At 40.7% G+C, this 16,235-nt stretch overlaps 1 protein-coding gene across 1 annotated transcript in view; it reads right to left on the bottom strand.

Annotated features, from left to right (window-relative positions):
• TMCC1 (transmembrane and coiled-coil domain family 1) overlaps positions 1-16,133 on the bottom strand; it is a 257,166-nt gene extending 241,033 nt beyond the window's left edge. Inside the window, exons 1-2 of the mRNA XM_017885038.1 lie at positions 15,902-16,133; positions 3,675-3,922 (exon numbers count right to left, since the gene is read on the bottom strand). The gene's annotated coding sequence lies outside the window, so the exon portion shown is untranslated. The remainder of the gene's footprint in view (positions 1-3,674; positions 3,923-15,901) is intronic.
• Positions 16,134-16,235: the final 102 nt, after the last annotated feature.

The following is a 16,235-nucleotide window of genomic DNA, read 5'->3' as shown; positions in this document are numbered from 1 at the left end:
CGGGGGGTCCCCCCCCCCCCCCCCCCCCCCCCCCCCCCCCCCCCCCCCCCCCCCCCGGGAAAAAAGAAAACCCCCGTCTCAAAAAAAAAAAAAAAAAAAATTCTTTTTCAAAAAAAAAAACCCTAAAGGGCCGGGTGCTGTGGCTCCCATCTGTAATCCCAGCACTTTGGGAGGCCGAAGTGGGCAGATCATGAGGTCAGGAGATCGAGACCATCCTGGCTAACATGGTGAAACCCCGTCTCTACAAAAATACAAAAAAAAATTAGTCAAGCATGGTGGCAGGTGCCTGTAGTCCCAGCTACTCGGAGGCTGAGGCAGGAGAAAGGCATGAACCTGGGAGGCGGAGCTTGCAGTGAGCCGAGATCATGCTACTGCACTCCAGCCTGGGCAACAGAGCAAGACTCCATCTCAAAAAAAATAAATAAACCCTGAAGATCTCCTCAAAGTAAATTTTCCAATATTACTTCAAATGAATAATTAATCAAGACAGAAATATCTTAAATCTTCTCCTGCCAAGAACATCTACCCAGAGTTACAGATTTTTATCAGAGTACCCAGTCTCACCAGGGTTTAGGAAATGTTTTGCTTTGGAAAGACAACATCTCCAATCAGACTTTAACCTCCAACTGCTCCATTAAAACTACTCTTTATCAAGGTTACCAATAACTGACACATTGTTAAATAGTTAATTCTCAGCCCTCATCTCAATTATAGTATTTGACACAGTTGATCACTCCCTATTCCTTGAAACACTTTCCTCATTAGAATCCAGGATACCCTCTAACCTAGTTTTCATTTTACCTCTCAGGCTACTGCTACTAAGTCTTCTTTGATGTTTCCTTCTCATCTTCCCGACCTCTAAACTCTGGAAATTAAGTTCTTCAAATGCTTCTTACTTCCATCTCTACTCACTTAATTGGAGATCTCATCCAGCTTTCTGGATTTAAATATAATCTATTTTAACAATACCCAGAGGTATATGTCCAGCAGATCCTTCTCTCTTGAATTCCAGATTCATAAACCCAACTGTTTACTCAACATCTCTAAGTCTTTTTTTTTTTTTTTTTTTGAGACAGTCTCACTCTGTGACCCAGGCTGAAGCGCAGTGGCACAATCTCGGCTCATTGCAACCTCCGTCTCCCAGGTTCAAGCGATTCTCCTGCCTCAGCCTCCTGAGTGGCTGGGAATACTACAGGCGTGTGCCACCACGCCCAGCTAATTTTTTGTATTTTTAACAGAAATGGGATTTCACTGTGTTAGCCAGGGTGGTCTTGATCTCCTGATCTCATGATCCGCCCGCCTTGGCCTCCCAAAGTGCTGGGATTATAGGGGTGGGCCACCACGCTCAGTCTTTTTTTTCTTTTGAGATAGAGTTTCACTCTTTTAGCCCAGGCTGGAGTACCATGGCACAATCTCGGCTCACTGCAACCTCCACCTCCCAGGTTCAAGTGATTCTCCTGCCTCAGCCTCCCAAGTAGCTGGGATCACAGGCGCCTGCCACCATGCCCGGGTAATTTTTGTACTCTTTTTTTTTTAGTAGAGATGGGGTTTCACCACATTGGCCAGGCTGGTCTTGAACTCCTGATCTCAGGTGATCTGCCCGCCTCCCAAAGCACTGGGATTACAGGTGTGAGCCACTGCGCCCAGCTAACATCTCTAAGTCTTAATAGGCATCTTTAATTTATGTCTAAAACTGAGTTTCTGTTACTTCTGTAAACTTGTTCCTCTTTCAGTCTTCTCCATCTCAATAAATGACAACTGCATCCTTCCAGAAACTCAATACAAAATCTTAACTCTTTCCTTTCTTTCATAGCACATATCCCATCTATCAGCAAAACCTGCTAACTCTACTTGAAAATATATCCAGAATTAGATTATGTGTAACCACAGTCACTGCTACCCTCTAGCACAAACCACATTTTCTCTCACCTTGATTACAGTAATAGGCTCCAAACTAGTATTTCTGCTTTTGTCCTTGCCCGATCTACCACTATCTACTCAGCAGCCAGAGAAATGAAAATGTCAAAATATAAATCAGATCATGTCACCCTGGCCAAACACTCCAGAGACTTCCTATTTTGCTCAGTGTAAACACTAAAGGCCTACAAAGACCACCAGCAGCAGCCGCACCTGGGAGCTTATTAGAAATAGGCCCTACCCCAGACCTACAAAATTAAGAGTCTAAATTTTAATAGGAACCCCAAGGTAATTCATGTGCACATTGAAGTTTGAAAAGCACTTCCATAAAGCACCACAAAATAAGGACCCACCCTCACCATTCCTCAGGCAAGCTTCTGTCTCAGGACATGTACGCTGTGATTCACTATGCTTAGAATGCTCTTCTCATACATATGCATGGCTCACTCCTTCACCTCTTTTAAGCCCTTACTCAAATGTCATCTTCTGTGTGAAGCCATCTGTGAACACTCAACCCCTTCCCCTCAATACACTCTATTCCTGCTTTCCTTTTACTTTTCTCTTTAGAATTTGTCATCACAAACTTAAAATGGCATTTATGCATTATTTATTTATTTCAGGCCAGGCATGGTGGTTCACGCCTGTAATCCCTGCATTTTGGGAGGCCGAGGTGGAAGGATCACTTGAGCCCAAGAGTTTGAGACCAGCATGGGAAACATAGTGAGACCCCATCTCTACAAAAAATAAAACATTAGCTGATCACAGTGGCATACGCCTGCAGTCCCAGCTACTTGAGACACTGATGTGGGGACTGTTTGTACCCAGGAATGTGAGATTGCTGTGAGCTACGACTGCAACCTTGTACTTCAGTCTGAGCAAAAGAGCAAGATGTTGGCTCAAAAAAAAAAATTTTTTTTCAGAAAGAAAATTGAGTCTTTGAGTGAAAACAACAGATATACCTGTAACTGTCTACAATGCAATAACAATCCTTGACATTGATAAAATCTTTCACTCAAATTTTCTCATCTGATTCTCAATACCATGAGCTGTTTAAAGCAAGTAATGATAAGCCCGTTTTAAAGGTGAGAAAATAAACATACTTTAACTCTCAAAGCATGGAGGTAATAATGTCAAACCTGGGACTGAAGTCTCAATTTTAGTTCCAAACTCTACAATTTCACACCTCCTCTTGCAAATGAAACTGAACCAGACTATGAAATCATATAGCCAAAATGTTATGCTAAGGGTACTAAGCTTTCCTAAACCATCCAGTGTCTATGCAGAATGAGAACAAATTCAGTTCACCCAAGTCACAATTTCAATTTGAGAAATAAGAATGTAAGCTACAGCTGGGCACAGTGGCTCACACCTATAATCCCAGCACTTTGGGAAGCTAGGGTGGGGAATCACTTGAGCCCAGAGTTTCAGACCAGCCTGGGCAATACAGCAAGACGCTGTCTCTATTATAAAATAAAAAATTTAATTAAAAAAATTCAAGCTGCTCCCCATTACTTGTAATTCTAATCCCATGTCTTAATAACATTCAGGAAGAATGCAGGAAATGAGCTGTTTCATTATATACATTAAGAAAATTCTTGTTGAGCTACAGTTGCCAGGAAAAAAGAGAAAATGGGAGAAAGGAAGATGGAACGAGTAAACGAATGAGAACTGAGTTCTAGAAAGAAATGTATAATTATTTTATACTGTTCTGAGTGCCCGGGTTATGTGATTTTGCAGTAGAAGAAAAAAAGACATACCTCCTCAAAATCCCAGCAACAGCTTCCCTTTCTTTGCATAGGTGAGGATGAACAGTTGTAATCCAAAAGGTTTTCCAAAAGTTATTTTAAAAAAGACATAGAAACAGAAGATCCATATGAAAAGAGATCCAATCTGGGAGGATGGACACTGTGTCTTCTAAATCTTGTGACCAAGGGCAACTGCTCACCGAGCGTCAGCATCTGAAGAAAGTGCTAACTGTGGATGTGTCTTCTCCAGAGATTAATACCTGCTGGGACAGAAGAGCAAGAAAAGGAGAAAGAACTACTGAATGCAAATGACTGTCTGACAAACAATGACAGGCTGAGCATCCCAACTTTGAAAGGCCAAAACCCAAAATGCACCAAAATCTGAAAACTTTTGAGTTCCAACATGATGCTCAAAAGAAACACTCATTGGAGCATTTCAGAGTTCAGACTTTCCAACTAGGGATGCTCAACTGATAAGTATAACACAAATATTCCAAAATCGGAAATACTTCTGGTCTGAAGTATATCAGTTCTCAGGCTGCAATTTTTTTTTTTTTTTTTTTTGAGACAGAGTTTTGCTCTTGTTGCCCAGGCTGGAGTGCAATGGCGCAATCTTGGCTCACTGCAAACTCCACCTCCCAGGTTCAAGTGATTCTCCGATCTCACCCTCCCATGTAGCTGGGATAACAGGCGCTTACCACCATGCCAGCCTAATTTTTGTATTTTTAATAGAGACTGGGTTTCATTCACCATGTTGGCCAGGCTGGTCTTGATCTCCTGACCTCATGATCCCCCTGCCTCGGCCTCCCAAAGGGCTGGGATTACAGGCATGAGCCACCGCGCTCAGCCTAAAAATTTTTAAATTAACATTAGTGAAGAAAAAGTAAGTGATCACATGGAGGTAACACCAGTGACCACGCCCAGCTGCCACTGAGTTATCAATGACAGCAATAAGCAAAAGTACACTTCGGCAGGTAATCCAGTTTTCTCTCTGATAATAGTAAAGAAAATATTAAAATCTATTTCAAGTTTTTTGTAGCAAAATGACGGTCATATCACACAACCAATCATAGATAAAGATTTGTCTGCAGTCTGCCAAACAGAGCAACCATTCTGGCAACTCATAAAACAAATATTGTAGAACTACTAATGCAGATGTCCACTCTCAGCAGAAAATGTAGAATAATCATATAAAAAAAAGTAGGTTTTGGCAGAGAAACTAAAAGTTAACATGAAAACAAAGTGATATAAATGTTAATATGACATATAGGGTGGTTTGTATACCCTTTTTAGCTAACATAAAAAACAAGAAATCTGTTATATTTGGCAACAAATTAAGGCAGTATTGATACCTGCTACATCACTGCATTTCTATCAAACCACAAATTATAGAATATATAAAATGAAATACATTGGATGGAACTAGCAGCAGTCAAGACACAGAAGGAAAGATGAGTGAATGTAAAGACACATCAATAAAAACTATCCAAAATGAAACCCAAAATATAAGACCAAAGAAAAAGAGCAGAGCATCAGTAAGGTATGGGACAACTTCAAGAAACCTAGTAATATATATGTGATTGGAATCCAAGGAGGGATGTGTGAATATTTGGAGAAATAATAGCCAAAAATGTTCCAAATCTGATGAAAAGTATAAACCCACAAACTCAAAAAGCTTAACAAGAGCAAAAAACTCAAAGAAAGTTTTATTCCACCAGGGAACAACAAAATCAAATTCCTTGAAACCAGACATAATAAAAATCTTAAAAGGAGCCAGAGGAATATGGAATGAGAGAAAATATTTACAGATCATCTATCATCCAGAATATACAGAGAACTCTTAAAACTCAAAACAAAAAACAACCTGATAAAACTGGGCAAAGGACATTTCTCTAAAGGAGATACATGAATGGCTGATAAACACATAAAAAGATGCTCAATATCATAAATCATTAGGGAAATGCAAATCAAAACTACAATCAGATACCACTCACACCCATTAGGATAGCTATGATTAAAACAAACAAACAGAAAATGACAAGTGCTGGCAAGGATATGGAGAAAGTGGGACCCTTGTGCACTGTTGATAGGAATGTACAATGGTACAGCCACTGGGGAAAACAGTATGGAAGTACCTAAAAAAATGAAAAATAGAATTACCATATGATCCAGCAATTTCGTTTCTGGGTTTATAGCAAAAAAGATTTAAAGTGGGGTCTGTAAGAGATATCTGTACAGCCATGTTCACAGTAGCATTATTCATGATAGCCAAAAAGTAGAAGCAACCCAAGTGTCATATATGGATAAGCAAAATGTGGTACATCATACACAATGGAATACTATGCAATCTTAAAAAAGAACATTCTGAAAATACTACAACATGGATGAACCTTCAGGACATTAAGTGACAGGAGACAGTCACAAAAAGACAAGTACTGTATGATTCCACTTATATGAGTTACCTAGGGTAGTCAAATTCAAAGACAGCAGAATAGTGGCTTCCAGAGGTTGGGGGAGGGGGTCTGGGGAATTAGTGTTTAAAAGAGTTTCCGTTTGCAAGATGAAATGAGTAATGGAGATGGATGATAGTGATGGTTGTACTACATTATGAATGTATTTAACATTACTGAACAACACACTTAAAAATGGTTAACATCAGCCAGGCGCTGTGGCTTATGCCTGTAATCCCAGCACTTTGGGAGGCCAAGGTGGGTGGATCACCTGAGGTCAGGAGTTTGAGACCAGCCTGGCCAACATGGTGAAACCCTGTCTCTACTAAAATTACAAAAAAAAAAAAAAAAATTAGCCAGGCATGGTGGCACACGCCTGTAATCCCAGCTACTTAGGAGGCTGAGGAAGGAGAATCGCTTGAACCTGGGAGGTGGACGCTGCAGTGAGCTGAGATCGCACCACTGCACTCCACCCTGGGTGACAAAGTGAGACAATCAATCAATCAATCAATCAGTAAGGTTAAAATGTGCCAGGTGTGTTGGCTCATGCCTGTAATCATAGCACTTTGAGAGACCAACATGGGAGGACTGTTTGAGCCCAGGAGTTTGAGATCAGTCTGGGCAACATGGTGAGGCCCCATTTCTACAAAAAAATTGTAAAAATTTGCCAGGAAATTGCATCTGTTGTCCCAGCTATTTAGGAGGCTGAGGTGGAAGGATCACTTGAACCTAGGAGGTCAAGGCTGCAGTAATCCATGTTCACACCACTGCACTCCAGCCTGGGTGACACAGCGAGACCCTGTCTCAAAAACAAAGAAACAAAAAATGGTTAAAATGGTAAACTTTTAATTATATGTATTTTACCACATTAAAAAATATATTTTTGGGGCTGGGAGCGGTGGCTCACACTTGTAATCCCAACACTTTGGGAAGCCAAGAGGGATCAATCACTTGAGGCCAGGAGTTCAAGATGAGCCTGGCCAACATGGTGAAACAACATGGTGAAACCTCACTTCTATTTTATTTTATTTTAGAAATAAAAAAATTAAATTAGAGAAAGAAAAAATATATTTTTTGAAAGAAAAATAAAAGCAGCCAGAAGGAAACAACCACACATTACATACAGAAAAAATAAACCCAATGAAAGCAGATTTCTCACTGGAAACAATGCAGGCCAGAAGATGGTGAAACAGCATCATAAAGAAAACATCAACAGTAATTACATATCCTGTGAAAATAGTTTCCAAAACTAAAAACAAAGTCTTCAGATAACCAAATACTAAAAGGATTCATTATTAGCAAATGTACACTACAAGAAACATCAGAAGTCCTTCAATCAGAAGGAAAATCATACCACACAGAAACCTAGACCTATACAAAAGAACAAAGAGCACCAAAAAAAGGTAAAATATATGAATAAACAAACTACAGATGCATACTGGACAAACACTTTTATAATAGTATGAGCAGAATCATTTACATTATTAAAGAAAAAAACAGTATCAAGAATTTTCAGGCTGGGCGTGGTGGCTTACACCTGTAATCCCAGTACTTTGGGAGGGTGAGATGGGAGGATCGCTTGAGCCCAGGAATAGGAGACCAGCCTGGGCAACATAGTGCGACCCTATTTCTACAAAATAAAATAAAAAAAGAATTTATACGTATCTTCCAACATGCTTGTCTTCCACAAACTTCAAAGTACCCTGATTATTAGAACTCAGTTCCCATCACACTTTCCTATAAATCAGTCAATTATTATTTCTTCTTTATAAAATGAAGCTCTAAAGTACAATCCATTTATCTGATAACAGTCTTTTGAAGAAATAAAATTAAAACTAAAATCTCCTTGTTTCCAGCTTAGTATTCTACTACACAAACAGTGGTTTTCAAACACTTTGAAGGGCTTGCCTACAGAGAAATTCTTTGGGATAAAAAAAAAATATGGTGGTCAATATATAATTTATCTATTTTTTTCACTGTCTCAATGGAACCCAAAAGTCATTTACAAATAAGCTACAGCAGGCCAGGCATAGTGGCTCATACCTGTAATCCTAGCACTTTGGGAGGCTGAGGCAGGCAGATTGCTTGAGCACAGGTTTCAAAACCAGCCTGGGCAACAGGGCAAAACCCATCTCTACAAAAAATGCAAAAATTAGCCAGATATGGTGGGACACACCTGTAGTCCCAGCTACTCGGGGAGCTAAGGCAGGAGGATCGCTTGAACCCAGGAGGTCCAGACTGCAGTGAGCTTTCATTGCAACACTGCACTCCAGGCTGGGCAACAAAGTCACACTCTGGTTCTAAATAAATAAATAAATAAGCTACAGCAAAGAATGTTCCTTTTTTTCAAGAAATCTGAAAAACAATAGGATTCAATGAATTGGTCAGGTTGCCCCAAACTAGCAAAAGAAGAAAACTTTTGCCAAGTCTTCCTGAAGAAAGTGAATTTGTCAAAGCAAAGGTGTCAAAGCAATCGCTGCAAAACAAAGCTTTGCCTCCCAAGTAGCTGGGATTACAGGTGCCCACCACCACGCCCAGCGAATTTTTGTATTTTTAGTACAAACATGGTTTCACCATGTTGGCCAGGATGGTCTCGATCTCTTGACCTCGTGATCCACCCACCTCAGCCTCCCAGATTGATTACAGGCGTGAGCCACTGTGCCTGGCCTGAATACAAAATGTTAAACGCAATTCATACACTCGGAGACTGCCTGAGACCACTAGCAGACCTCATAACCCAACTGCACAGTGAGAGACCACTTGCTGCTCTCAGACAGGTAACTGAATGGTTCACATAACTCAGGATGTTCTTCTGACAGAATTCTAGAGGAAGGCTACCTAATGTTACCCTGTCTGGACCAAAATTCTTTATTCTATAAAGACAATAAGAAAATTATGTGATTTCAGTATTCACTAAGGAATACCATATTCCAGGAGAAAGTAGCATTCTTTCAGCTCTTTATCCAAAGTCAAGCCACTGGGTAACTTTCTGCTTTATATGATAATAAACTTAACAAAAGAAATACAGTGGTTACATACTCAAGACAATTGAAAATATATGTTCAAACAAAAGCTTATACAAGAATATCCAAGGCAGCACTATTCATAATAGCAAAAAAGTGGCATTATTCAAAACAGCCTACTGATGAACAGGTACACAAAATGTGGTATATTCACACAATGGAATATTACTACGCCATAAGAAAGGAATGAAGTACTGATACTCGCTACAACATGGATGAATAAAAACACTGTTAAGTGAAAGAAGCTAAAAACAAAAGGGCAGGCCGGGTGCAATGGCTCACGCCTGTAATCCCAGCACTTTGGGAGGCTAAGGCGGACGGATCACTTGAGGTCAGGAGTTCAAGATCAGCCTGGCCAACATGGTGAAACTGTTTCTACTAAAAAAAAAATTTTAAAAATTAGCCAGGTGTGGTGTGTGCACTCGTAATCCCAGCTACTTGGGAGGCTGAGGTGGGAGAATCCTGGGAACCCGGGAGGCACAGGTTGCAGTGAGCCGAGATCACGCCACTGCACTCCAGCCTGGGAGATAGAGTGAGACTCCATCTCAAATAAAATAAAATAAAATAAAATAAAAACACAAAAGGCCAGGTATAATATGATTCCATTTATGTGAAATGTTTAGAATAGGCAAATCCATAGGACAAAAATCAGATTGTGCTTGCCAGGGAACAAAGAGACGGACTGCTTAATAGGTATGGGGTTTCTTTTTGGGGTGAAAACGTTCTAGAGTTTGACAGCAGTGGTGGTTGCACATGTTACACTGTGAATGAAGTAAAAGCCACTGAACTGTACATTTAAAATGGTTAACTACATATTTCAAATCATAATTTGTATAAATTGTATGTTATAGGAATTTTACCTCAAAAAAAAAGATACTGGGCTGGGCGCGGTGGCTCATGCCTGTAATCCCAGCACTTTGGGAGGCTGAGGAGAGCGGATCATGAGGTCAAGAGATCAAGACCACCCTGGCCAACATGGAGGAATCCCATCTCTATTAAAAATACAAAAATTAGCTGGGCATGGTGGCACGCGCCTGTAGTCCCAGCTACTCGGGAGGTTGAGGCAGAAGAATCACTTGAACCTGAGAGGTGGAGGTTGCAGTGAGCCAAGATTGCGCCACTGCACTCTAGCCTGGCGACAGAGCGAGACTCCATCTCTCAAAAAAAAAAAATTCTAAATGTTAGTTATCTTGTACCTGTATCTCCCACTACTTAACAAAATACTGTGAGCATTAAAAAAAAGACCACTCAAAAACACTTTTTAAAATATAACATATTGACATTCTAAGAAAGGCAAAACTATAGAGACAGTTAAAAGATCAGTGAGGTTGCCAGAGGCTGGTGTGAGGGAAGTAAATTGGTGAGACAGAAACTTTCTAGAGCTGTGGAACTAATCTGCAGGATACTGTAATGTTAAACATAAAATACTAGAAGTCTGTCAAAACCCAGAGAAATTTATATCACAAAGAATAAACTTCAATGTGTGCAAATTATTAAATAATTAGGAGATAAAGGTATCTCAGCAAAAAATGCAGACTGTGACAAAATCTAAATCTATTACAAATATATGAGACGACTTCAGGAAGTGAGTAGGGAAAGCTGCTAACCTAAAAAATATTAGAAATGACTGCTATGTATAAAACTAAAGGCAAAAAGAACTATCCATGAGTTTCTAGTTGATAAACTAGTTTCCCACAGGTATACAGATCAACAGTTCTGAAACCACTATACATGTATGCTGGAATTGAATAATCAATTCTGGCAGATGGTGGGAGGCAGGTTTTTCACTGGTGAAGCAGGAGGTTACATATAAGCAAGGAAAGGTTAGAATGACACATGTGGTAATGAATTAGAGTTGGACACATCATGAAGTCATGTTTGGCTTAATAAAGATACAGTTACATATATAAATATAGAGAGAGAGATGTGTATATACACAGGTTAATATGTACACATATATTTCCTTCCTCTGTCAACTGAGAGGGCCTAGAAGCAACAACACTTCAGTACCAACAAGCACACCTATTACCCAGATCTCGGTTTGTAACACCATTCTTCAATAAAAGGTACCAGGGCTCCTTGAGAAATGACTGTTTACAGGACTGGAGCAGAAAACATACAAGATGAACCTTAGAGCATCTTATGTTGCCAGAAAGTAAGAAAGTACACATACAATGATGGAGGTATGTCAAAGAGAAAGGATACAGGAGCCAACTTAAAGAGCTCCCAATGGCCAAAGCTGAAACCATTTAGCAATGAAATTTAAGTAGATACGCCACCCTTAAGGAGGTAGAACATAACTCATCACCACTAAGTGTGGGCTAAACATAGTGACAATTTTCCAGAGTGTAGTAGGAAAGAGAAGAAGAAAGAATAACTTCACAGAAAACACTGCCTCAAGCCAGATGAGCAAGGTTAACATCAACACTGGTAAGTCATACTGGGAGTATACATCCCTAATATGTGATGAGAATGACACTTTACCCCTGTGGTCTTCCTTTCAAAAGCATATTACATTATTGGCCTAACCACAAGAAAAACAACAGATAAATCCCAAAGAACATTCTACAAAAATACCTGACCGTGGCTGGGCACAGTGGTAATCCCTGCACTTTGGAAAGCTGAGGAGGGCGGATTGCTTGGTTCTAGGAGTTCGAGACCAGCTTGGGCACCATGGGTAAAACCCCATCTCTGCAAAAAGTACAAAAATTAGCAGAGCATGATGGCACCCATCTGTGGGCCCAGCTACTCTGGACGTTGAGGTCAGAGGATCACTTGACCCCAGAATGTTGAGGCTGCAGTGAGCTGACATCGTGCCACCGCACTCCAGTCTTGGTGACAGAGGGAAATCCTGTCTCAAAAAAACAAACAAAACCTGACCAGTAATCTTCAAAACTGCCAAGGTCATTAAATACAGGGAAAGTCTGAGAAATTGTCACAAACAAGAGGAGCTAAGGAGATATAATTACTAAATGTAATGTGGTATCGTGGATGGGATCCCGGGATCCTGGGATAGTGAAACAACATTAAGGAAAAACCTGTGGAAATCTGATCAAGTATGGTCTCTGTGATAATGTATCAATATTGGTTTATTAATACTGACAAATGATCACAGGAATGTAAGATGTTAATAACATGGGAAACAGTGTAGGATAGGCAGGCACTCTGCACTATCTTCGCAATGTTTCTGTAAATCTAAACTTTAAAGTCTATTTTTAAAAATTATAACAAATTTATGATAAACTGCATCCCTGGAATTTTATTCAGTGCATCTAGGACACAAAAGATACTTAAAACAGGGTCTTTGCCTTCAAGAAGCTTGTTGTCGCAGTGTGAAGTCAAATGCTCATGAAACTAGTATAAAATACAAAAATAAGAAAAAATTAAATTGAAGAGTAAACATAAAAGTATATTAAGAATATAAAGAAGGTCTAGAATTATCAGGAAAGACTTGGTCAAGGAGATAAAACTTGAGTTTGTACCTTAAAATGTACTTCAAAGTAGCAAAGTTAAAAAAAAAAAGATAAAAAAGATAAACTAGCTCACTTTCAAGAACAACCAGAAGTGTGGAAAAATAAGAAAAAGCTAACAGAAATTACAATGGCTGGGGCATGGTGGCTCATGCTTATAAACCCAGCACTTTTGGAGCCCAACTCAAGGAGGATCACTTGAGGCCAGGAGTTTGAGACCAGCCTAGGCAACATATGAGACCCCGTCTCTCTCTATAATATCTTTAAAAAAAGAAAATAAAACATTTAGCTCTGCAAAGTGAAGACTTAAATGGGAGACATAACAGCAGTGCTCAAACACTTTAAGAGTCATGTGGCAGAACGAACAGAGTTACATCATATACCCATTTAACTTAGAAGCCAACCTCTGGCAGAATGTGACCAATGCTCAAGGGCAAAGAGAGGGACAGCTGTTCAGTGGAGCCACAACAGGAAATGCCAATATGGAAAGACAGGAAACAGGTGGCTAAGTTCTCTACAACTTTTCAAAGGACAGTATGTATGTGAGCCCAAAGAAGTAAAAATCAGATTCAAATGTTTACTGACTATCTTAAGTGCCGAGCTCTTTCAAATACATTATCTTGTTTAATATTCACAACATATCTATGAGCATGGATTAATGTAATAAAGACTTAACATAAAAACAGAATTAAACCCTGCATGGAAACAGGAACATATCAAAATTCTACACCATCCCCCACTCTCTGATACGGACTCCACAGCAGTTTTAAAAAGCCAAATAGTCTGAAGGCCCAGAGATCTATATAATAATTTATTTCCTCTTGCTCTTTCCCCCAGTCAAGCTCTGTGGCTCTCAGCCTTTAATATTAGTAAGAATTTTATACAACTATATATACAAAACATTCATACCATACTTTTGAGCAATTCATGGAATTTTCAAGAAGAGTGTTCATCTTATGGGATTTTTGCCTCATGCACTAACTCAAGAACCTAACCCTGGGATGAGGTGAAACTCCACTGCAGTCTTACTCCATGGGTACTGTAAGGCAGGATCAGGAAGAGGAGAGAGAAAGGTACCATCTTATTACATGAAGAAGAACATTCTAACAAAGACATAAAGGTAAGAATGACATGCTATGTGGGGAAGTTCAACGCTGGAAAACAAGAGCAGCTCATCTGCACCTGCAGACCTTTGCACTCACAGTTTCATTTACCAGGAAAGCACTCCCATTTTTCAGGTCACAACTCAAATACCTTCTCCTTAGTGAGGCCTCCTCTCACTAAGTAACCCTCCACCCACCTTTCAGTCATTCACTTGTCACATCAGCTTGTTTTATTTTCTTCATAATTCATATTAGGGGTCAGCAAACTTTTTCTATAAAAGGCCAGACTATAATCTATAGGCCAAATCCACCTTGCCCCGTTTTCTATGGCCAAGAATGGTTTTACATTTTTAAATGGCTAGGGGAAAATATTTTTTAACACTCATAATATTCTGTGACATGTGAAAACTTTATGAAATTCAAATTTCAGTGTCCCAAGTTTAACTGGAACATAAACATGTTTGTTCATGTACTTTCTGTGGCTGCTTTTGTACTAAAACAGAATTGAGTAGTTGCAAAAGAGATCATATGGCCCAAAAACCCTGATATGTACTGTACTTTCTAGTCCTTCAGCAAAAAAAGTTTACTAATCACTGATTTATATCATTATCTGAAATGATCCTATCTGCTTGGTTGTTGTATATTCCTCATTCCCATACATACAGAATAAAGCTTAATTAGGGAAAAGGCCTTTTCTGTTTTGTCCCAACAATGTAGCTCAGTACTTAGAAAGCATCCTGAAACAAAGTAAGGGCTCAATAAGTATTTGATGAATAAATTAATGAATGGTCCATAATTGCCACTCTGAGGAGCTTAAACCTAAGTAAGCCCTGAGCCATTATATGTTCTGTACATTTATGAGAGGCATAAGTAGTCTTGCAGAAAAGGGGAAATATTCTACCATCAAGAAGGACCAAAGTAATGGTGGTTGGTCACCAACTAGTCTAGGGCACTGGGGTTCTTCATCAAATTGTAGACTACAGGTCTTTTGTGCTCATAAAAAAGTCCTACTGCAAGGTGTCACAACACTGTCAGCAGTCTGTGCTTCTGTTTATCTTAAGATGCAAATGCTCTGAGAAATCTCATTCTTATACACAGTACACAGCACCTACACCATATCAAATCTTAATCAATGCTCATATTATAACAGATCTCCATCACATGCTAATGAATTTTTAAAGTCTAAAATTTTCCTATGCTGTTGATCAGCACCCTATAAGCAGTTCAAAACTCTTTAGAAATTAAAAGGTTGCCACCCACAGACCAGAAGCAGCTTTTTAATCTTTCTACACTAGCCAGAGAGTGGGTGTGTGATTGCAAAAAAAATACAAGCCAACTCTGTTGGTAGAGGACAAGGTTATTGTTAAGTTAAAATGCCATCTATAAACATCGTTTTGTCACATGACACTAGTAAAACTACCACCTACTCACAATCTGAGTTTCGATCTTCTAATATACGGAGAAAAAACTGTATCTACCTCCTGGAACAAATCAAAGTTTTGTTTTATTTTAAAGCAGCTATCTGATATTTAAGCCCTGGATTGATTTTTTTTAAAGAACAGAATAAGCTAATTTAGGAATTCAGACCTTTTATAGAGATGCTTATAGTACAGGTACCTCTGATGGCTAGGCTCTACCCAACACTAACATGTAACGTGTCACAAAAGCCAACGGGCGTTGCGGGGGCCGGGGGTAGCCAACAGCTCAAGTGAGCTGCTTCACTCAGCGGCAGATTCACCTGGGGATTCCTCACCAAGAATGTTGTTAAGGGACGAACCAAACCAACCACGAATGATACCCCTTTACCGAGGCTGAAAAAGCAGAGATTCGCAAGCTATAAACCGATCTCTGGCCCTTTAGGGAAGGTGCAACTCGCTGCACTCCTTCCCCTATCCTACAGGGATTAACAGGGGGCATCCTGAGGCCAAGCTCAGCCAGCTAGCTACTTCTCACATCCCACCTCCCACCATCTATTCTCTCCAGTACGCCGGGCTCCCTCCTCCCCTCGAACGACGGTTCAAAATCAAAACAAAAGGTGCAAAACTGGTTTCAGGTGGAAATGGCTAAGTCCTGGTGGCTAACTTCTGGGACGCCATGGCGATCGAGGGCTCCTAAAACCCCAGACCCCGACGGGAACCGGCTCCTAACAGTCCCTCGGGCCTCGGCCCGACTTCTCACACGCCCCTCCCTCACCTCGGCCCTGGGATGCTGGGAAGGGGACGAGGCGAGGGGTTGGAGAGGGAACCCCAGGTCAAAATGACAGCGGAATGAGCCGGGAAAGGAAAGAACCCCCGTGGGATGCTGGAGGTCGAGTCCTAGGCCCGGGGCTTCAACCTCGAACGGGGGCGACGGCGGGTCCGAGCCCCGACAGGCCGCGAGCGGGAGGCCAGGCCCGCGTCCGCTGCGCCGCCGGGCCACGCTCCCTCACGATTGTCCCCACCCACCGCGGAGGGCCGTGAGGGGGCCGCGACCGGCGCCAGCGTCCGGGGCGGGGCGCTCACTCACCGGCGGGGAGGGGAGCAGCAGC

The sequence above is a fragment of the Rhinopithecus bieti genome, unplaced genomic scaffold (assembly GCF_001698545.2).
Source record: "Rhinopithecus bieti isolate Rb0 unplaced genomic scaffold, ASM169854v2 scaffold_13262, whole genome shotgun sequence".
Classification (NCBI taxonomy): Eukaryota; Metazoa; Chordata; class Mammalia; order Primates; family Cercopithecidae; genus Rhinopithecus; species Rhinopithecus bieti.
This window is presented reverse-complemented; position numbering and strand designations above follow the sequence as displayed.